Source organism: Zingiber officinale, chromosome 9A (genome assembly GCF_018446385.1).
Source record: "Zingiber officinale cultivar Zhangliang chromosome 9A, Zo_v1.1, whole genome shotgun sequence".
Taxonomy (NCBI): domain Eukaryota; kingdom Viridiplantae; phylum Streptophyta; class Magnoliopsida; order Zingiberales; family Zingiberaceae; genus Zingiber; species Zingiber officinale.
The window spans coordinates 100,015,394-100,039,485 of record NC_056002.1 but is presented as its reverse complement, the minus strand read 5'-3'; positions in this window follow the sequence as shown (position 1 = coordinate 100,039,485).

The window sequence follows — 24,092 nt, the reverse complement described above, 5'->3', positions numbered from 1 at the left end:
TTGCTGCTATCAAAAGTTAACCCATGTTTTACTAAAGCATGCATTCAGTAGGACACACAGAGCCTCTTTAAATGATTTACTTGTTATCTTTTCTTCTCTAGACCTTGGTCCTTCCTTTACTTATAGATACTCATATCTTCCAAAGGATTTAATAGGACATTAGTTTCCATAATAATAGTGTTCTTTACAGCATGTTCCTGGTTGTAATATCACCTAACAAAGTCTAACAGAAATACTAAACACGCGGCTGTAAGTAGTTAGCTTTGCAATTGTACACTACTGTCTAACATAGGATCTAAAGCTCAATGTATGCCACGTTCACATTAAGGGTTTAAAGCAATTTAAGTATATCCCTACTTCATATTAAAGTACAGAACTAACTCCAATACCAACTTTTCATACATGACAGTTGTAAAGGTAAGAATTCCGGAAATAACCCAAAAATGCAACCTCATGAAACATAACCAGATCAACTCAATATTTGTCACGTCTCAAGTATTCAGATTTCTACTATAAAACGATTCATATCCAAATATGATCAATTTGCATGCTTCAACATGGTTGGATTTCGAGGAAAATTAAAGTTCTAGCATATTGCACTCATCACTAAGATAAGTTCCCATTGAACCAAGATCTGCTTCAAACAACATATCTAAGGGTGATGGCATCCAAACAAAACACTAATACATCAGCATTAACATTCCTAGTTCAGCACTAATACATGAGGTTTGACACTTCTATCAGTACCAAAACCTTTTAGCACTAACAGCAAAGGTACTTCCAGCAACTAGCATATCAAGTTGTAAAGGAGAACTACATAATCCAAACTTAATCTTAACAATTCATGCTTATCACAATAGCAAGGAAAAATAGACCTGCAAATCCTATAGCGAAATCCAAAACTAGGAAAAACCCTAATACCCAATCATGCTTCATCAGATGGCAAAGAAAATAGACATCATTATGAATCTTTTCTAAGGTCCCTAACATCTTAATTCCCTACAACAAAAAGAATCCAAAATAGAGAAGCAAGGCAGCTCATGCAAAGCTTCGGGAACAGGGAGAGGATCAAAGATTTAAACCTCGGAGCTATCCTACTGCAGGTGAGTAGCGACTTACATCGTGTTCTTGAACTCACAGCCGAAGAAGGAAGACTTCTAGGGTTCGGGTCTCTTGAAATCGTGGCCTCTCTTCGTGTTCACGGGTCCTTCTTGACGAGAGGAGCTCGAATTCGAGAAGAGCTCGTGGAAATCCCCTTCGGCCGACCGCCGAAGACGAAGCTAGGGCTTCGTTTTCCTTCGCTCAGGCAGAATCGGCGCCGACGCCGTTCGTGAGGGAGAGGAGGAATTATGAGAGAAAATTTTAGGTTTTCGAAAAAAAGATTTAAATCGTATACTTTAGGTCATTTTCGTTTCTAACTTTACCTTATATATATTTTATTCCCTTCTTGATTAACAAAATACTTGCAGATCAGTTGGTTGGCTATGTGCTGCTTAAAATGCAGCTCGCGATTTCAAATCCTGCCGAACCCTCATTTTATTTTCAATTTATTCAAACGTTCCTAAATACTGCTTAATATCAATTTATTTCCTTAATTGATTAGAAACGATCGCTGGCAGAGTTGGTCCGTTGTATTTTGCTCGAAGCCACAGGTCTGGGCTTCGATTCTCAGCCGCGCTCCTTTTTCTCCAATTTATTTTAAATGTTCCAACTATAGCTTAAATATATTTCACTCCATACTTGATTAACAAAACTCTTGCAGACCGGTTGGTTGGCTGAGTTTGGTTAAAACTTGGTTCGGGTCCGAGGTCTTGGATTCAAAACCCAGCTTCAACACTTTTCTTTCTTTTTTTTTTAAACTTCTTTCTCTTGGTAAAAATACCAAACGAACTCCAAAAATTACATAAAAATACTCTAAAAATTTCTAAAAATCTCTAGAATTTTTCTATAACATTCAAAAATAATTTTGAATTATTTTTGGGGCTCAAAATGAGGAAATTTGGGTCATTACAGATTCAATAAGAAGAATAGAGTAACCTTGAAATCAAACTTCAATACCCAGATTTGTTGCCAAAACTTGATACAAATCGCAAGAGATAACAACACATCAATGGTCATCGATTGGCAACAATACCATGCCTAAATCCCTAAAGAAACCATCCGAAGTCGCAACCCAACAAGAGCAAACGGGGTAACATCGAACTCAACCACCGACTCTACCATCACATGAACCATCACGAAGAATCCAAGCAAGAGAACTCGATTTGAATGTAAATACCCAAAACCCATTGAGGAAAATCAGAAAGGAATACATGCAATGAATCAAGACAAGCACAAATAGCAAGAACATCACAGAAACCTTAAATCACAACTCATCCAATTAGGAAATCATCATAAGCAAGCTTGTCAACACCCCCTAGTACCTAACCCTTACCTCCTTGATCTCATACCCACATGAAAGAGAGTACTTGCCTTTCTCTCCCTTGTGCCACCGTCGAAAGCCCTCACCTAATGTTACCGCGCCTTTGATGAGGTAGTCAACAACCCAGTGTTCCGTCACAGTGTCCTCCACATGATTGTTGGCGTGGGGTGATGCTTGGCCAGAGCTCAGAGTATGGCAAGATACATGGCCAAAAATGATGAAGGTGGAAAGGGCAAAGGAGGCGGCGATTCGGGAGGAACAATAGTGAGAAGAAATCGGGAGACTTTATATACCTTGGGTGCCTAATTCCAACTTAGGCTAATCAAGTCAATCAACTCCCAACCTAATTAGGTGTCATCATAGGCTTCCCTCAAGTTTAATTGTTCTATCCCCTTAACACATGTTATACGAGTTCATTTTAAATCCCGAAAAATTCCTAAAATTTGTAGGAAATTTTATAAGTTAATCCCTTAATTAGCATTCGTGTGGCCTTAGAAAATTTCATAAATAATTTCCTTAATTATGCTCTTGAGACTTTACAAATATGTTGGACTAACACTGATGACAAGTCACCAAGAGAAGAGCATAGATGAAGGGGGAGCCATAATGGAAGAAAGTAGTAGTGAGGAGGATATAACCAACTTTAAATCAGATCTGGTAAGTGAGGTATGTCAACTACCTCCAAACAAATTATATTCAGCTATAAAATTAATATCTAGATCTTTATATAAAGTCACAAAAAAAAAGAATTTGAAAAATGAAATTTTAGAATCAAAAACAAATTTAGCATATTCATGTCCATTAGAAATATATGAAAAAATTTCAATTGAAAATGAAACTTTGAAGGATCTGTTGGTGCGGGAAGCATCCAACGATCGAACCTATATTTTGATAATGTCAAAGGGTTCAAAGTTAAGGTGTTTTGGTTTCTAATATGTTGAACAAGTTTGCAGAAAAGTCCTAAGTGTACTTAGGCAAAAGTCCTAGCTACGATATGCAGGTAGAAAACCCTAGGGGGTGGTAACCCTAGGTCATAGGGGGTGGTAACCCTATGCGGAAAGTTTTGGCGGGTCGAGAGCTTCAGGCAAAAGTCCTAGGGGTTAACCCTAGGTTGAAAGTCCTGGTGTCGCGAACAAGGTGGAAGACTGGACGGGCCGGGAAGCGGAAGTCCAGCAGAAAGTCCGGAAGCTTCGAACGCTGAGCAAAAGTACAATCGATCAGGAGGATCGCACTGGCAACAGGTAAATCTCCTGAGTGGAGTAGTTGAGGACGCGTTCCCCGTAGAGGGAACAGTAGGCGTCGGGTCGACCTAGGGTTTCCGGTTGGAAATTCGAAGTCAGACCCGGACAGTCCGACGACTATCAAGTACATCTATCATATTGTTTTTGTGCTAACTTTGTTTTGCAGGGTTTGTTTTTGGGACTAACACAATTTGTAGGAACAAAGGAGCAACTTAGACCTCAGATGAACAGTGTCCGACGCGCCTCCATGGGGCTTGGGGGTGCCTCGGGTGCTAGCAGAAGCCAGCTGTCCAGAGACGCTGGAGGCACCTCGGAGGTCACTGGAGGCGCCTTGGACTAGGCGTTGGAGGCGCCTTGGAGCAGCTTGGAGGCGCCTTCAGTGGGATAAGGCACGACCAGATCAGAGCTGATCCATGCATGCGACTCGGCGGCCTGGAGGCGCCTCTGACAAGCTTGGAGGTGCCTCCAACACTATTTATAAGGAGGGTTCGAGCAGCAGCTTTCCACAACGAATTCTAAGCAATCCTTACGCTGCAAGCTGCCTACGAGACAATCCCGAAGTGCTGCAACAACATCCCGACGACCCGAAGCTTCAATTTCCATTTTGTTATTGTCACTATAAAGTTCATTTATAATTAATTTGTACTTAGCTTGTAATAGATTTTATGAATTATAGTTGTTGCCCACCGTAAACGCTCAATGAGCGTGGGCCTTGGAGTCGGAGTCGCCCTAGGCTCCGAACCAAGTAAATCTTGGTGTGCTTTTGTGTGTGTTCTTTTATTCTGCTACTTTATAACTCGATAGTTTTACGAATTCGAAAAGAGTGAAAGTCACGAGCGCTATTCACCCCCCTCTAGCGCTTCTCGATCCAATAATTGGTATCAGAGCGGGGTTGCTCTGAATTGGTACAACTACCGTTCGAGCATTTTTTTTTGCCGCTCTGAATTCGTTTTTTCCCTCCAAAATTATTTTCAAAAAATTCATTCTCATCTCTTCACCACTCATTAGTATTGATAAAATAACGCATTTAGCAAAATTTGAAATAATATTTTTTAAATTTTTTTATATATTTTATTATTATTTTATTAATTTTTTAAAATTTATGAATTCCTATTTTTATCCTTCTCTCGCACTACTAATCCAGGATTAAGTTCTGGGACAAGTTTTTTGTTTATCTGTGTGCTAGATCTTAAATGGCATTCCAAGGAGGATTTTGCACCATCCGCCCGCCACTCTTTTCTGGCGAGGACTTTGGATATTGGAAGAATCAGATGGAATACCATCTCAAGACGCAAGTCAAGATGTGGATCATTATCCAGAACGGACTCGAGCTTCCTCGTGACGGCACCGGAAACTTATCTCATGCATCAACTGGGATTCTAGCACAATGAAAAAAGTTGAAGTCGATGCTAAAGCGACCTGCATGCTACAATGCGGCCTAACCAATGAAGAACTGAACCACATCGGCCCCTTCACAAGTGCAAAAGAGTTGTAGCAAAAACTGATTAAGCTACATGAAGATAACTCCAATGCGAAAGTAAGTAAGCACAATTTAATAGATAAATCATTTGAACAGATTAATACTGCTCTGGCCAAGGAAGGTGTTGTGTTAGTTGCAGGTACAATCAAGACTAAGGAAGCTAGAAAGAAGAAGGTGTTGCAGGCGACGTGGGATGAGTCCTCCGAAGATACTGATGAAGAGCTCAAAAAAACGAGCTTCCTAGCTCTACCGATACATGCAAATATTGTCGAAACCGAGACCGAGTCCGAATCTGAGATCGAGAGCTAATCAGAAACCGAGTCTGAGCGAAGCCACGGATCCGTATCCGTTTCTGAAGGACCAAAACCCACTATAAGCTCTGTAATTTCTGGTATTAACATAGATAACCTAGAAAATGTACAAAACTTAGTACCTTATTAAAAAAGTTGACTAAATCCAACGTTCGGGTCAAGTCACTCCAAAAGGAGGTAACAACCCTTAAGGAAGCGACTGACTTGAGTTCTTTAACTGAGCCAGTTCAAATTGGAAACTCAACTCAAGTCGAACAACTTGAGGAAGAAATTTTCAATTTGAAAACTCAAATTAAAGAACTCAAGGACACGCTGGAACGGTTCACCTTGGGTTCCAAGAATCTGGATCTGATTCTTGGAAAACAGCGAGCCGTCTACAAGAAATCCAGACTTGGATTTAAAACCAAAAGAAAATATAAATCATACCTATCTCTAGTACATAGAAATAATAAAAACATATTTCAAGCATTGGTCCCCAAGTCAAACTTGGTTAATCAAGTTAGATCTGGTCACTATTGGGTCCCCAAGGATCAGATCCATTTCCTTGATAGACCATATCGAGGCTATGATCCAAGGGGAGCCAATAGAAAAACTATCTCAATAAATAGATAAAATTGATTGATGCTTGTTTATTTATTTTCCTTGCAATATACATGCTTAGACTAGGATAGCTTAAGGATCTAGGCATGATTTACACTTGTTAGTTAAATCTAGGAGTTTCAAAAATAAAATTCAATATATATTTTTTTGAGCGATTCTGTCTAGGAAGGGATGGATGATCCCATACCCAAGAAGGCTTAGAGCCTCACCCTGACCTGGGAATCAATCATGGAAAGACATATTTAAATGACTAATTGGAAAATATAAGTTTAACTCAAATGTAAATTAATCCTTAGAAATAACCTAAATTAAAGATAACCATCTCACAAAATTACATAAGAATACCTGATTGATAATTTAGAATCGGGTGAGATGGATCAAGGTTCAAATAAGTTCAAATTGTTCAAAATTTAAACAAATTTAATTAAAATCAACTAAACCAATCAACCTTCATTTTAAAAATCTTTTAAAAATCAATTTCAAAATTATTTGAAAAATCCTTTAAAAATCTATTTCAAAATTATTTGAAAAATCCTTTAAAAATCTATTTCAAAATTCTTTGAAAAATCTATTAAAAATTCTTTAAAAATTATTTGAAAAATCTTTTAAAAACTCTTTGAAAAATATTTTAAAAATTCTTTAAAAATTCTTTGAAAAATCTTTGAAAACTTCTTTAAAAATTTTTTGAAAAATCTTTTAAAAAATTCTTTAAAAATTCTTTGAAAAAACTTTTAAAACTTCTTTAAAAATTATTTGAAAAATCATTTTAAAAATTCTTTGAAAAATCTTTTAAAACTTCTTTAAAAACTTTTTGAAAAATAATTTAAAACTTCTTTAATGTAACGACCCAAATTTCCTCAATTAGAGTCCTAAAAGTAATTTAAAAATATTTAAAATTCTATAGAAATATTCTATGGATTTTTAGAAATTTTTAGAGTATTTTTATATAATTTTTGGAGGTCATTTGGTATTTTTACTAAACGAAGGAAGTTTCGACAAAAAAATGTCCAAGCCGAGAATTGAACCCACGACCTTTGGCTCGGTCAAAACCCAGCTGACCAGGTGGGCAAACATATTTTTCTGTTGAAAAAAGGCAGTGAATTTATTTAAGATAGTTAATAGAATATTGGATTATAAAAGGGATAAGTTGATGTTGGATTTGTCTGTTTAGAAAAAGTAGCGAATTTATTTAAGATAGTTAACAGAATATTATAAAAGGGATAAGTTGATGTTGGTTTTGTCTGTTTAGAAAAGATAGCGAATTTATTTAAGGAGTTAACAGAGATATTAAGTTATAAAAAGGGATAAGTTGATGCTCTGTTTTCCCGTGACTTAAACCATTCACTCCTTCTCTTCTGCGTACGATGGCGGAGCCCGGGCAGAAAACGAAAGGGAGTTAGGGCATCGTCTCCGGCGGCCGGCCAAGGTCCTAGAAGCCCTTTTTGTTCGGCTGTGAGTCCAAGAATCAAAGTAAGTGCTTCTCACCTGTAGTAGGAGTAGTTTCGGACCTTTGTTCTTCTTGAATTCGAAGCATGATGAGCGCTTATAGTGCAGATTTTTAATTAAGCTCATGTAGATTTTTATGTAAGCTTATAGTGCAGATTTTAATTAAGCTTATAGAGCAGATTTTAATTAAGCTTATAGTGCAAATTTTAATTAAGCCTATAGTGCAGATTTTAATTAAGCTCATAGTGCAGATTTTTATTTAGGCTTATAGTGCAGATTTTAATTAAGCCTATAGTGCTTATTTTAAATAAGCTTATAGTGCAGATTTTTATTTAAGCTTATAGTGCAGATTTTAATTAAGCCTATAGTGCAGATTTTAATCAAGCTTATAAGTGCAGATTTTTATGTAAGCTTATAATGCAGATTTTAATTAAACATTGCAGTGTAGATTTTTCATTAAGCATTTCAATTACAAATTTTGAGTTCCCTATCAGTATTTTGAGTTTAAGAAAAGTATAAGAAAGATAAAGAAAAGAAAGAAAAAGGCCAAGGCCTTAAGTAGATCCCAAAGTCAAGACTTTAGGGAATTTGGCACACAAAGTGCTAAAGAAAATGCCGAGGCATTATATATTAGAAGTATTAAAAGATAACAAGTATTTTACTTTTATCAGTGGCACTATACTGGACTCTTAGTTGTCCTTGGGTTGGGCTCCCATAGTCGTCCCTAGGTTTAGATAACCTAGTAGTAACGGCACGGCCGACGGTCGACGGTCGACGACTCGAGGGTCATCAAATGGGCCGCCAAATGGGTCGGGTCGTTACAAAAGTAAAAGCACAGTTGTCGGGCCCAAGAGAAGTTGATTATTATTTTGAAGTATTATAAGTATAAGTTTTTGAACAAGTAAAACAATTTTTACATAAGTATAAAGTATTAAAGAATAAGTTTTAAACAAGTGAATTAAAGAATAAATTTAGAACAGAAGAATTAAGTTTCACTTTGTTTTAAAATCAGCAAGCTGGGTTTTCTTTTATGCTAGCATGTTATTTAGATTAGCTTACTGTTCTTTTCTATTTTCTGAGCATGAGTAGCTTTACATGTTTAGTATTTCAGCATGTCTTGTTCTTTTATTAGTAGATGAGTATGAGTAGTATTTCTTTCTGAGCATTCAGTTTTAGACTTCTTCCAATTACATGCATATTCGAGTTTTGTGAGTTAGATAGCGCTTACTAAACAATTTTGCTTATAGTTGCATTTTCCTCTTACTGCAGATAAAGGAAAGGAAAAGTTATAGCAAAGGAAGGCGACAAGGAGGTGCGGATGGATGTGTGATACCTGGACTATAGAAGCCTTGGGACCTAACATAAGGATTTATTAAGATTGTCATTTATTAAGAATGTATTAGATGAGTCATTTAGTTTTCCGCTGCTAGTTAATTGCATTTTTAGAGAGTTTATGTATTGATCTTTACATGTGAACAACTCTAAATAAGTAAAGTTAGTAGTCCAGTAACGCTCCGCCCTCACAAACTAGTAGCGAGGAGGATAGGGTGTTACATTTAAAAATTCATAGAAAAATCATTTAAAAAATTGTTTAAAAATTCTTTGAAAAATCTTTTAAAAAATTCTTTAAAAATTCTTTGAAAAATCTTTTAAAAACTCATTGAAAAATCTTTTAAAAAATCTTTAAAAACATTTTGAAAAATCATTTAAAAAAATATTTAAAAATTCTTTGAAAATCTTTTAAAAATTCTTTAAAAATTCTTTGAAAATTCTTTAAAAATTCATTGAAAAATCTTTTTAAAACTCTTTGAAAAATATATTAAAAATTCTTTAAAAATTCCTTGAAAAATCATTTTAAAAAGTCTTTAAAAATTCTTTGAAAAAACATTTAAAACTTCTTTAAAAATTATTTAAAAAATTCTTTAAAAATTCTTTCAAAAATAATTTAAAACTTCTTTAAAAACTTTTAGAAAAATAATTTAAAACTTTTTTAAAAATTCTTTGAAAAATCATTTAAAAAATTCTTTAAAAATTCTTTGAAAAAACTTTTAAAACTTCTTTAAAAATTCTATAAAAAATCATTTAAAAAATTCTTTAAAAATTCTATGAAAAAAATTTAAAACTTCTTTAAAAATTCTTTGAAAAATCATTTAATAATTCTTTAAAAATTCTTTGAAAAATATTTTAAAAACACATTGAAAAATCTTTTAAAAATTCTTTGAAAAACTTTTAAAACTTCTTTAAAAATTATTTAAAAAATCTTCTAAAAATACTTTAAAATCTTTTTGAAAAATCTTTTAAAAAATTCTTTAAAAATTCTTTGAAAAAACTTTTTAAAGTTCTATAAAAATTATTTTAAAAATCTTTTAAAAATTCTTTAAAAATTATTTGAAAAATCTTTTAAAAATTCTTTTAAAATTCTTTGAAAAAACTTTTAAAACTTCTTTAAAAACTATTTGAAAAATAATTTAAAACTTCTTTAAAAATTCTTTGAAAAATCTTTTAAAAATTCTTTAAAAATTCTTTGAAAAATCTTTTAAAAACTCTTTGAAAAATATTTTAAAAGTTCTTTAAAATTCTTTAAAAATTCTTTAAAAAATCTTTTAAAACTTCTTTTAAAACTTTTTGAAAAATAATTTAAAACTCCTTTAAAAACTTTTTGAAAAATCATTTTAAAAATTCTTTAAAAATTTTTTGAAAAATCTTTTAAAAAATTCTTTAAAAATTATTTAAAAAATCTTTTAAAAATTGTTTAAAAATTCTTTTAAAAATCTTTTTAAAAATTATTTGAAAAATCTTTTAAAAATTCTTTAAAAAATATTTGAAAAATCTTTTAAAAATTCATTGAAAAATATTTTAAAAATTATTTGAAAAATCTTTTTAAAAATTCTTTAAAATTTTTGAAAAATCTTTTAAAAATTTTTTGAAAAATGTTTTAAAAATTCTTTAAAAATTATTTGAAAAATCTTTTAAATCTCAAAATTTGTTGAAAAATTTATTTTGAAAACCATTTAATTTCAAAACCTTTGAAAAATTAATTTCAAAATTAGTTAAAATGGTTAATTAATTTCAAAATATTATTCAATTAATTTCAATCAGTTTAAAGGGGTTTAAAATATCTGTCAAATTATGATTGCAAATTTTAACTCCAGTTAATTTTTAATATATTCTCAAAAGTTTAATATTCACTCATTTGAAATTCAAACTTATATTTTCAATAGTTTTATTAACAAAGTTAACTTTATCTCACACTCACTCATATGCTAAACATGCTTGAAAACCTAGAATGGGTGAGATGGAAAATTAGACAAAATATAAAAGTCCTATTATATTTTATACATGCTTGGACTCTAGGACCCTAGGGATTCATGTTTGCATTAATTAAGGGGGAGTGAGCGGAGTCAAGCTAATTATCAAGTAACTTTTGAAAAGCTTTTCAAATTTAATTAAATATCTTTCGAAAAACTTTTCAAATTTAACTCAGTATTAAATGATCTTTCAAAACTATCTCTAATTTGGCTATATTTTTTTATCCCCTATCAAACTCCCTACTTTTCAAACTAAGAATTTAACTAAGTACTTAAAAAAATCCTTATTAAAATCATTTTCTAATTTAAAAAGTTAACTAAATATTTTTTCGAAAGCTTTTCAAATTTAATTATCTTTTGAACAACTTTAACTAAGTCTTCTTCAAAACTACTTCAAATTTGACTAAGTTTTCTTTGAAACATCAAGTTAAAATACTTTTTATTTTGACTATGTTATCTATCCTTAAGTGAAGTATTTCTCAAGCTTAATCAAGTTTTCTTTAAACTAAAATTATGTTCCAAACTTAGCTATCTGGCAAAGTGCTTTTTCAACGCAATCATTTTAAAAGCTAAAAATATAGCTAAGTTGATTTCTTTTCGAAAAATATGTGCTACCCGTCAAGGGGAGTTTAAAATCGAATATTTGTTTTTCTCTTTTCCTAGTTTTCTTTTTGATTTATGTCAAATGGGGAGAGAGAAAAGTTAAGTAAAGAGTAAACTTAAACATAATCAAAGGGGAAGCATAAAGTTTTTTTTTAAGCTCATGTTTAATTTTCTGTACTTACTGCCATAAGTTTTTTATTTATACTCATGTTTAAGTTTCTGTACTTATCTGTACTTACTGTCATACTTTTAAACTTAACTTTGAACCGTATTTCCATAATAAAAAAGGGGGAGATTGTTGGTGCGGGAAGCATCCGACAATCGAACCTATATTTTGATTATGTCAAAGGGTTCAAAGTTAAGGTGTTTTGGTTTCTAATATGTTGAACAAATTTGCAGAAAAGTCCTAAGTGTACTTAGGCAAAAGTCCTAGCTGCGGTTAGGCAGGTGGAAAACCCTAGGGGTGGTAACCCTAGGTCATAGGGGGTGGTAACCCTATGCGGAAAGTCTTGGCGGGTCGAGAGCTTCAGACAAAAGTCATAGGGGGGTAACCCTAGGTGGAAAGTCCTGGTGTCGCGAACCATGTGGAAGACTAGACGGGCCGAGAAGCGGAAGTCCAGCAGAAAGTCCAGAAGCTTCGAACGCTGAGCAAAAGTCCAGTCGATCTTGAGGATTGCACTGGCAACAGGTAAATCTCCTGAGTGGAGTAGGTGAGGACGCGTTCCCCATAGAGAGAACAGTAGGCGTCGGGTCGACCTAGGGTTTCCGGTTGGAAATCCGAAGTCAGACTCGGACAGTCCGACGACTGTCAAGTATATCTATCATATTGTTTCTGTGCTAAATTTGTTTTGCAGGCTTTGTGTTTGGGACTAACACAATTTGCAGGAACAAAGGAGCAACTTAGACCTCGGATGAATAGTGTCTGAGGCGCCTCCATGGGCTTGGAGGCTCCTCGGGTGCTAGCCGATGCCAGCTGTCGAGAGACGCTCGAGGCACCTCGGAGGTCACTAGAGGCGCCTTGGACCAGGCGTTGGAGGCACCTTAGAGTAGCTTGGAGGCGCTTTCAGTAGGATAAGGCACGACCAGATCAGAGCTGATCCACGCGTGTGACTCGGCGACCTGGAGGTGCCTCGGACAGGCTTGGAGGCGCCTCCAGCACTGTTTATAAGGAGGGTTCGAGCAGTAGCTTTCCACAACGAATTCTAAGTAATCCTTACGTTGCAAGCTGCCTACGAGACAATCCCGAAGTGCTGCAACAACATCCCGATGACCCGAAGCTTCAATTTCCATTTTGTTGTTGTCGGTATAAAGTTTATTTATAATTAATTTGTACTTAGCTTGTAATAGATTTTATTGGGCCTTGGAGTAGGAGTCGCCCTAGGCTCCGAACAAATTAAATCTTGGTATGCTTTTGTGTGTGTTCTTTTATTCCACTGCTTTATAACTCGATAGTTTTACGAATTCGAAAAGAGTGAAAGCCACGAGCGTTATTCACCCCCCCCCCCCCTCTCTAGCACTTCTCGATCCAACAGGATCAAATTGAGAAATTAAAAAATAATTCTACATGCTTTAATCCAAATGTTTCAAGAAATTATAGAACTCTAAATTGGTAATTTAAATTTCATAAAGGTCAAATTAAAAAAGTCATGAAAATATGTTCCAAAGAAATTTCTTATTAATATAGTAAGTAAAAATTTATTTTGGATCTCTAAATTATGCTTAGGTTAAATAAATGATTATACATGTATTTTAATTTTGTTTGCAAAATTAATTTCATACACTTACTTTCCATACATTTTGCTAATTGTTTTCTATAATGCAACAATATATAATCCGTACAAATAATTTTTTTTAGATTTTTTATCAATTAAATAATTTCTTTTAATTCTTGATTAAAATATCATAATTTTAAATTTTAAATTTTTTAAAGATTTTTTTAAAAACCCTGATTTTTAATATAACTATTGTTATATTCAGACTATTTAGAAAAATTAGCCAAATTTTTAGGATAGAAAAACTATTTAAATATTCATGTTAAAAAAAATAAATGTTATAAGCTTAAAATATTTTTCATATGAGTTTTCCTTGTAATTTCTTATTCAATTTGTTTTTGGTAATAGAAAAGTTAGTTCTCTGTATAGAAAATTTATTTTAAAATTTTCTAGTCTTTAATAAAGTTTCTATAGATTACTTACCAAAAAATTAATTTTTAAGTATAAAAATTCACCAAAATTGATTTTCAAATATTTTAATTTTTATGCTGTTATTTGTTCTGTCTTTGATACTTGAAAATTTTGGAAGATTTTTTTTTAGATCAGAATCTATTTTTTACATTTATTTTGTAAAAACTATATATCTATACAAAATAAATTATTTCTGTTAAAATATGTGGATATTTTTTTATGAAAATTTTATTCTAATTCATATCCATCTATTGAACGCTGAGGAAAATTTTTGGAATTTTTTGATGTCTTGAACTAATTTTTAAATTAATTTGGATAAATATGGTTATTAATCTTAGAAATTCTAATTTTCGAAAGAATACTTTTAGGAAAAACTTCTTCACATTGGTACCTACTTCCTTAAATCATTAGAACCTTTCAAATTTATATTTCTCTATTTCTCATATTTTTATCCCAATTTTGTTTTGATGTGATTAAAGGGGAAGAATGAGAGATGAGAGCTTAAGTCTAGGGGAATGTTATATTTGCAATTTTGTAGTTTGCAAAATTCTAGTTTTAATTGTCAATTTATTATATGTATTTACCCTAGCTTTAACTCAGGTTGATGCACATCAAAAAGGAGAAGATTGTAAGTATCTAGAGGTTGTTTTGATTTGGTAAATCAAGTTAAGTTAGATCTTGTGTGTGTTTGATGCCTTGTGTCTAAGTATGCAGGACCTTAAGAGCATAAGAAGTTGAACGAAAGATGCAACTAGCAAGAAGGATGACACGAGAGATAGTCAACGAGCTCGGTGCATCAGAGGGACGAGATGCTACAAAAGAGTACCCTAGCAGACGAGAGGGAAGCATGTGGCATTTTTGAGGGACGAGAAGCCGGAGCGGAAGATTGCTTGTGGAGAAGTCTAGATGATGGGTTTAGGTGAGCCTAATTCAGGATGGCTGAAATCATCCAAGCGAGCATAGCTAGAACAAAGTAGAATCCAAACAATCAATTTGGTTTTGACTATTTGAGCAGCTGGATTGAGTCTAGACACTCGAACAGTCCTAACACCCGGACCCCTGGGCACCCCAAGGGCGCCTCCTCAACATGATGCTGAGCGAAGACACGTCAGCCACGTCCGGACACCCAGACCAAGATAAGTTTTATCCATTGCGAACCATTGTTGATATGGATAAAATTTTATCCCCGTCCAAGTGCTTAGACCCATTCCGGACACCCGAAGCTACCACGTCAGCAAACGGTCAGATTCGACTAGTAGGCTATAAATAGAGTTCTGGTATCTGTAGTTCAATACAACACATGTAATCCAATTCATTTTCTATTATACTCTATATTTCTATACTTAACTACAAGTCGACCCGATATTTTATTTGCAGTTAGTATGTGTGCTAGATACCAAACCTACGCTAAAGAATCACATTTAACTCAGGTTAAAAGAATCTTTAGATACCTTAAAGGAACAACAAATATAGGTATTTGGTATCCTAGAACTAACAATTTTGAATTAATAGGGTATTCTGACTCAGATTATGCTAGGTGCAAATTAGACCGCAAAAGCACAAGTGGTGGTTATCAACTTCTTGGTCCATCACTTGTTAGCTGGTTTAGTAGAAAGCAATACTGTGTTGCGCTATCTACAACTGATTCAGAAAATATAGCCATAGGAGAATGTGTTGCACAATTATTATGGATGATGCACACTTTAAAAGATTTTAACTTAAACCTTACCAATGTAAAAGTGTTAATTGACAATATTAGTTCAATTAATTTAATAAAAACTCCAGTGCATCATTCCAGGACCAAATACATTGAAATTATGCATCACTTTATTAGGGATCATGTCACTAAAGGAGACATTGAACTCAAGTACATTGAGTGAAAGTCTAATTTATCTGACATATTTACTAAACCCCTCCCTGAAAGTAAATTTAGCAATCTACGTAGAAAATTAGGGATGTTTCTAATAGATTAGGAATTTTAAAATTGTTTTAAAAAATAGTTGATTTCAAATTTTAAGGTAAAATATTTTTATGTTTTCAAAATTTCACATTTTTAGAATTTCAAAACAGTTTTAGCCTTAGACTAGAAAAATTCCCTAGAAATCATGTTCCCTTAGGGCTAGTATTTGAGCATCTCACCAACACCCTAGGACTCCCTTGTTTGTGATTGCTAAACATAGAAAGGGGTGAGATGCATGGGCAAATTGCCTGAACTTAAGATGCTTATGTCAGTGCATCAATATGAGTCCGGGAGTTAAATATCAACCAGATATTAATCAAATTAAGTCATTCAGTGTAGTCAAACACTAACTGATGCTTAGACTTAACTTGACTAACCAAGTAAAAGCTGCTATCCTTTGAATAGTCAATAAGTAGCTAACTGATTAGACAGATTTTGTATATCAGGTTTAGGGGGAGAAATTAATTTTTTTTAAAAATTAAAAGTTGTCTTAAAAAAACCATTTTGAAACTAACTTTTCTTAGTTCATTTTTTAATCTTAAAAGTTTTTTTGGTTTTAAAAATTAAACTTGAAAATTGGATCTACTTAGTTAAATATTTTGTTGAAAATTAAATTTTACGAACTAAGTTTTGGAAATTGGAAATTTAAAGATTACTTTTGACTTAGTGTTTGAAAATTGGAGATAGAGTTCACTTAATATTGAAATTTTGATTTAAAAGCTAAACCTTTACAAAGTTAGTTTTTAAAAATTCTTTTAAAAATTAGATTTTTCAACCTGATTTAACTTCGTTGGATTTTGAAAACTTTTTATAAACTAAGTTTTCCTTCAAAATAGTTTTCCTTAAAACTTTAATCTTTTTAACCTACAAAATTATTGTGAAAATTCTACTCTTGTAAAATTACCTTCATAAAACTTATGGCTTAAAGGTTTTGAAAATTTGGTGAACTTTTTCTTTAATAAATATATTATCTTTCTAACTTAACCATTTTTTCAAATCTAGGTAAAGCTTGTTAAAAATTATTCCTTCAAAGCTATTTTTTAAAAAGGTTAAAAGATACTTTTTAGAGTAAATTATTTAATTTAACTCCCTTGAGTCGATCTGATTTATATTTACACTCTCTTTGTAATGTTTATTTTTGATGAATGCCAAATGGGGAGGGTTAGGTGGTTAAGTTAGCTAAAACAAAATTGAAAAAAAAACTAACTTAAAGAACCTGTTAATGCTTGTTTTTACTTGCATTTTACACTAACTTAACCGAGTTATCATTCCATCAAAAAGGGGGAGATTGTTGGTGCGGTTAGCACTAACGGTCTAACCCAGGTTTTGGTGAATGACAAAATATGTTAAGTTAGTTTTGTTGTTGATCTAACACTCAGACTGAGTGTGCAGGAGAAGCCCAGACAGGTCGACGGGCTGATTAGATGTCTGGCACGAAGCCCGGCTAAGTCGACGGGCCGACCGGATAGCTGGTACAAAGTCCAAACGGATCGACGGGCTGACCGGACATTTGGCACGAAGTCAGCTAGGTCGACAGGCTGACCAGATAGCTGGCACGAAGTCCAGATGGGTCGAAGGGCTGATCGGACGTCTGGCAGGTAAGTGGAGGTAAGTCACTGGAGGGGAGTGTAACGACTCGACCCTTTGACCTCTTGGGCGGCCCTTACGGCGGCCCACTGGCGGCCCTTATGTCGTCGGCCCATTTGGCAACCTCTAATGTCGTCGACCGACGACCCTTGGCCGTGCCGTTACTCACTAGGACTTTCCACCCCTGGCAGTGAATTTTTGCCTCCCCCAGGATTCGAACTCTAAACCTCCAGGCTTAAGTAGTAGAGTTTATGAATCCTGGTAACCAAGTGAGATAAAGTCCTAGTGAGTAACGACACGACCAAAGGGTCGTCGGTCGACGACATGAGAGGTCGCCAAATGGGCCGACGACATAAGGGGCCGCCAGTTGGGCCGCCACAAGGGTCGCCCAAGAGGCCAAAGGGCCGGGTCGTTACAATAAAAAGGCCCTAAAAGACCTTATTAAAATCTAGAAATGCTTTAGAAAAATTCTACAGATTTTTAGGAATTTATAGAATATTTTTATGCAGTTTTTGGAGGTCGTTTGGTATTTTTACTAAACGAAGGAAGTTTCGACAAAAAATGTCCAAGCCGAGGTTTGAACCGGAAACCTTGGGTTAAGCAGAGATTCGCTTAACCAATAGACCAGCCGAATATTTCTTAGAAAAATTCGAACCGAATAATATTTGAGTTATAATTTGAAACCCTAGTTATAAGAAAAAGAGAACTTAGGTATTTGGGGAACCCGAACCTTTCTCACCTTTCCTCACCTCACGCGAGCGTCGGCGATTCTCCTCTCGGGCGAAGACGCGGCTAGAAGCTAGGGTTCCTTCGGCGGCCAGCGAGGGTTTCTCCGAGGGGCTCTTCACACAGTGGTGATCCTCTCGTCGAGGAGAGTCGGCGAGCACAAGAGGAGGCCAGAAATCTCAAGCTGTCCGAACCCTAGAAGGCTTTCTCTTTCGGTAGTGAGCCCAAGAACGCACGGTAAGTCGCTCCTCACCTGCGGTAAGATAGTTTCGAGCCTTTGATTTAGAGTATCTCTTGTTTGTGAATGTGCCGTGAGAAATTTTGATTTCCAGGAGTTTGGTTTCGTTTTGTTTCCGAATTTTGTTATAGAGAATGGATTGTAAAGGGTAGGTACACGATTTGAGTTCTTCAGATTTCGGAATATGCTGTATTGATATTGTTGTAGTTAGATATGGCTTTCTTTTGGGCTTCGGATCATGCTATGTAGAATTGGGTTGCTGGAGGCTTGAGTGTAGCTTCGGGAATTGCCTTCTTCTATGTATTTCTGCTGTAGTATACAAGATTTGTATGAGTTTCGTATGGTTTTTTTTAGCTTCAGTAGGCTTCAGCTTGGATTGGCCATATGTAGCATATTTGGATTTCAGTTGTGATCTGTGAAAATTTGCTGCCGTGAGGTTTAGGGAAGAACATGAATGGTAAGTTCAAGCATGTGGGCATTTTACCTCAAAGCTTTGTAGTTCAGTTTGTAATGCGTTAAATATAGCTGTACCTACATCTTGAGTTGCAATTAATGATGCATAATTCAGTTTTAAGGTTGTGCTGGATTCTTGCTTGTTTGCTACCGTGAATCACAAAGAAAGGAAGTAAATAGTATAGTTTAAGCATGTGATTAGATGGTTCCTTTTGTTAGATTTGCATATTTTGTTTAGTTTATGTAGCCTTGTATTAATTTAGATTAATGTGGCTGGTAAGGTTCAGATTTGTGCTTACTATGCTATCATGTTCTAGTCACAATAAAAGTTGTGTATGTTTCCAACTATGTTATTGTTTAGAGAAGTCTCTATATTAGTATGAACAGCTTCATTTGAAGCTTAGAGCAGTCCTCTTTGGAGATGCTGACTAGTACAGGGTTGCCTAAAGTTTCTGTAGATTTATTGAAGTGTCGGTGGTAAAGCATGCTTAAAGGTTTCCTTTACTCTATAAAAACATAAGCTGTGAATAAGTTTTGTGTATAGGTCTTTATGTTAAAGTATTACAGCAAGTTTAACTTGGCATAGATAAGGCATGTGGGTTAGATTCTTTAGTCTTATGATTTAGCATGTTGTTGGACTTTCCTATTTGTTATTAGTTAAGCATGTGTAGTTTCTTTATTATTAGAATAACATGAGCAGATTTTCTAGATTCCTTGCTATTAGAATAACATGAGCAGCTATACATATATGTTATTTATTTCAAGCATTCAGAATTAAGTTTCTTGTTACCTTAATATGCATGAACGATTTTATTTATAAGCATGCAGTTTTTGATATCTCAGTTTTATATGAGACATTCTTTTATTAGAAGTGTTAGCAAGTATAAGAAAGATAAAGAAAAGAAAGAAAAAGGCCAAGGCCTTAAGTAGATCCCAAAATCAAGACTTTAGGGATTTTGGCACACAAGGTGCTTATTAAAATGCCAAGGCATTATATATTAGAAGTATTAAAAGATAACAAGTATTTTACTTTTATCAGTGGCACTGTACTGGACTCTCAGTAGTCCTTGGTCCCCTAGGTTTAGATAACCTAGTAAACCCTACTAAACTCGGGACCAGCTATCTCGGGTCTAGTTAGGGATGCGCGCATAGCAAGTACAGTTGCCGGGCCCAAGGAGAAGTTGATTATTATTTTGAAGTATTATAAGTATAAGTTTTTGAACAAGTAAAACAAGTTTTACATAAACATAAAGTATTAGAGATTAAGTTAGAACAAATGAAATAAGTTTCATATAGTTCTAAAAATCAGTAAGTTTAGTTCTTTATTCTACCATGTTTATCTAGTGGATAAGTAGTTTTCATGTTTATCTATTAGATGAGTAGCATGATTAGCTATTAGAGTTACATGAGTAGATTCCTTAGCTTTTCTTTGCTATTAGTTTGACATGAGCAGTTATGTTTATGCTTTATTTCTTTTTAGAGTATATAGTTTCTAGTTCTTTTCGTATACATGCACATTCGTGATTTTGTGAGTTAGATAGCGCTTACTAAGCAAATTTTGCTTATAGATTACACTTCCTCTTACTGCAGATACAGGAAAGGAAAGGATATAGAAAGGAAGGTGACAAGAAGGTGTTCGAAGGATGTGTGATGCCAGGACTATGGAAGCCTTGGGACTAGGAAAGAAGTTTTAATTTTAGTTTCCGCATTTTAGTTATTGTAAACATTTGAGTTGTATTTTAAGTTCATGTCATTTGAGATTACTCTGTTTAGGTTGCATGTAGGATGAGTTCAGTTTAGTAAGTAGATATTTGTGTGTTTGAATTATTAAACTGCGTGGTTGTGGTTAGTTTTCATTTCTTATTAAACTGCGCGGTTGATTGAAATATATTTCCAGCCGCCTGTGGCTGAGTATATTATGCTTGTATTATGGAAAATGGTCACCGGTACAGGGGAGACTCTACCAAAATTTTTCGGTAGGGTTTTCCTAGAGATTTTTAATAAACCGGTTAAGTAGAGTTAGTAGATAAGCAACGGTCATTCTTAGAGAGTAGTAGTAGTAGTAGTAAGAAGAGTGGTCGTTACATGTAAGTCCCAGAAGCAAAGGTAAGTTGCTTACTCACCTGCAGTAAGAGTGGTTTTCGAACCTCGAATTCATTCTTTGATTTCGGTAGAGTTGGTGGCTTTAGAATTTTCTGCCGTGAATTGAGGTTTCAGGCTTGGTTTTCTTCTTTGCATGTATGTTGTAACATGTTTTAAGATTTTGTTTGTTGCCGTGAGTTAAGGTTTCAGATCTGGTTTTTCTTCTTTATCTAGTATGCTGTAAAGAATGTTATTTGAAGTTCACTGCCGAGGACCTCAAAGGAATGAAATAAATTGTATGAACTAGGCATGTAGATTAGATTCTTCAGCCTTATAATTTGCGTTTCACATTCAGATTTAGTTTTTTCTCCTTGTTACCTTAATGGGCATGATTGGCTTATGTTTATCCCTTCTTATGGTTTGAGCAGATTTAGTTACCTTACTACTTGTTTAGATTCATACTTCATGGAGATGGAGTTCCTAAATCCAAAATTGTATAGATTTTAGAAGATATGACATCTATAGTAGCAGGGTACATTTAATTTGGTGCCTAGTAGATTTAATGTACCTGCTGTAAAGAGATGGGTATAATTTTGAAGAAGTCAGATTTTGCTTTTCTTGTTTTTAATTTAGTTGTGATCCTGTGGGCAGATCTAAAAGGTTATAACATGAATTCAAAGTGGTTCTGGTTCTAAGTGTCAGCTTTGGATTTTGATTACTTTCTTTTGTACAGATTAGTTGCCTTGGAAGAATTCTGTGAAGTCTAAATTGTATTAGAGTTTACTCTAAGTTTAGTTGCCTTGGAAGAATTTTGTGAAGTCTTAATTGTATTATAGTTTGCTGTACAGTTTAGTTGCTTTGGAGATTTCTGTGAAGTTTAAATTGTATCAGAGTCTGCTGTACAAATTTGTTTTGTGCTTATTAGACCACTTCTTTTAGGACTTATGAGCATGATAAATTCAATCCTGTGAAGTTTGATTTGGTTTAGAGCTGCTATGCAGTTTCGGTTGATATTATGAAAGGGTTACGGGTAATTCCCTTTAGAGTTTCAAGTGCAAATTTTATTAAGCTTATAGTGCAGAATTTTAATTAAGTTTGTAGGCAGATTTGATTAAGCTTATAGTACAGAATTTTGATTAAGTTTGTAGGTAGATTTAATTAAGCTTGCATGCAGATTTAGTTTTAGTGCAGTTTTAATAAGCATTTCAGTACAGATTCATTAAGTATTTCCATGCAATTCTGTTAAGTATTTCAGTACAGTTTTATTGAGCATTTTAGTGCAGTTTTGTATGAGACATCCTCTAAATAGAGGTATTAACAAGAATAAGCAAGATAAAGAAAAGAAAAAAAAAGGCCAAGGCCTTAAGTAGATCCCAAAGTCAAGACTTTAGGGATTTTGGCACACAAGGTGCTTATTAAAATGTCAAGACATTTAAAGAAGAAGTAATTAAGATATTTTACTTTGAAGAGGCTAGTACCTGACTTCCAAGGTTATCGTTAAACAAATCCAGGTGTCCAATTCCAAGGTCTTAGCCCTGGTAGACCAAGGTCCGCTCTTTTAGGATTGGTGGCTCGCTACCCTAACCTATTAGGGAATGAGCATAAGATGGTACTACGGCTGGGCCCAAGAGAAGTTGATTACTATTTTGAAGTATTATAAGTATAAGCTTTTGAACAAGTAAAATAAGTTTCACATAAGTATAAAAGTATTAAAGTATAAGTTGTAAACAAGTAGAATAAAAGAATAAGTTTAGAACAAATGAAATAAGTTTCATTTTGTTTTAAATCAGCAAGTTTAGTTTTTCTTTTGTGCTAGCATGTTAATTAGATTAACTTACTGTTCTTTGCTATTAGAAGAGCATGAGTAGCTTTACATGTTTAGCATTTCAGCCTGTTTGATTCCTTTACTATTGGATGAACATGAGTAGTCTTCAGTAAGCATTCAGTTAGTACATGTTATAGATATATGTACATGCATATCGAGATTTTTGTGAGTTAGATAGCGCTTACTAAGCATTTTGCTTATAGATTGCATTTTCTCTTACTGCAGATACAGGAAAGGAAAAGATTTAGCAAAGGAAGGCGACAAGGAGGTGTTCGATGATGTGTGATGCCAGGACTATGGGAGAGACTTGGGATGTTATTGAGTTTTTCGCATTTTAGTGATTAAGAAACATTTGAAGTTGTACTTTAAGATTCATGTTATTTGAGATTATTGTTGTTCTAGGTTGCATGCTAAGATGTACTTAGTTTAGTATGTATGTACTTTTGGGTTATTTTTTATGTGAGTAGTGTTTGATACTTATTTAACTGCGTGAGAGTTTGTTATATGTTCCAGCTACCTGTGGCTGATGTATACTATGTTTGTATCTCAGTTTATGGTCACCGGTACAGGGGAGACTCTGCCAAAATTTTTCGATAAGGACTACTACCAGGATTCATAAACTCTAATACTTAAGCCTGGAGGTTTAGAGTTCGAATCCTGGGGGAGGCAAAAATCCACTAACCAAGGGTGGAAAGTCCTAGTGAGTAACGGTACGGCCAAGGGTCGTCGGTCGACGACATTAAAGGTATCCAAATTGGCCGACGACATAAGGGACGACGATCGACGACATGAGAGGTCGCAAAATGGGTTGCCAAATGGGCCAAGAGGGCCGGGTCGTTACAATAAAAAGGCACCTTTTATTGTAACGACCCGGCCCTTTGGCCTCTTGGGCGGCCCTTGCGGTGGCTCACTGGCGGCCCTTATGTCGTCGGCCCATTTGGCGACCTCTGATTTTTGCCTCCCCCAGGATTCGAACTCTAAACCTCCAGGCTTAAGTATTAGAGTTTATGAATCCTGGTAACCAAGTGAGATGATCTCACTTGGTTACCAGGATTCATAAACTCTAATACTTAAGCCTGGAGGTTTAGAGTTCGAATCCTGGGGGAGGCAAAAATCCACTGGCCAGGGGTGGAAAGTCCTAGTGAGTAACGACACGGCCAAGGGTCGTCGGTCGACGACATTAGAGGTCGCCAAATGGCCCGACGACATAAGGGCCGCCAGTGGGCCGCCGCAAGGGCCGCCCAAGAGGCCAAAGGGCCGGATCGTTACACTCCCCTCCAGTGACTTACCTCCACTTACCTGCCAGACGTCCGGTCAGCCCTTCGACCCATCTGGACTTCGTGCCAGCTATCCGGTTAGCCCGTCGACCTAGCTGGACTTCGTGCCAAACGTCCGGTCAGCCTGTCGACCTGTTTGGACTTTGTGCCAGCTATCCGGTCGGCCCGTCGACCTAGCTGGACTTCGTGCCAGACATCTAGTCAGCCCGTCGACCTGTCTGGGCTTCTCCTGCACACTCAGTCTGAGTGTTAGATCAACAACAAAACTAACTTAACCTATTTTGTCATTCATCAAAACCTGGGTTAGACCGTTAGTGCTAACTGCACCAACAATCTCCCCCTTTTTGATG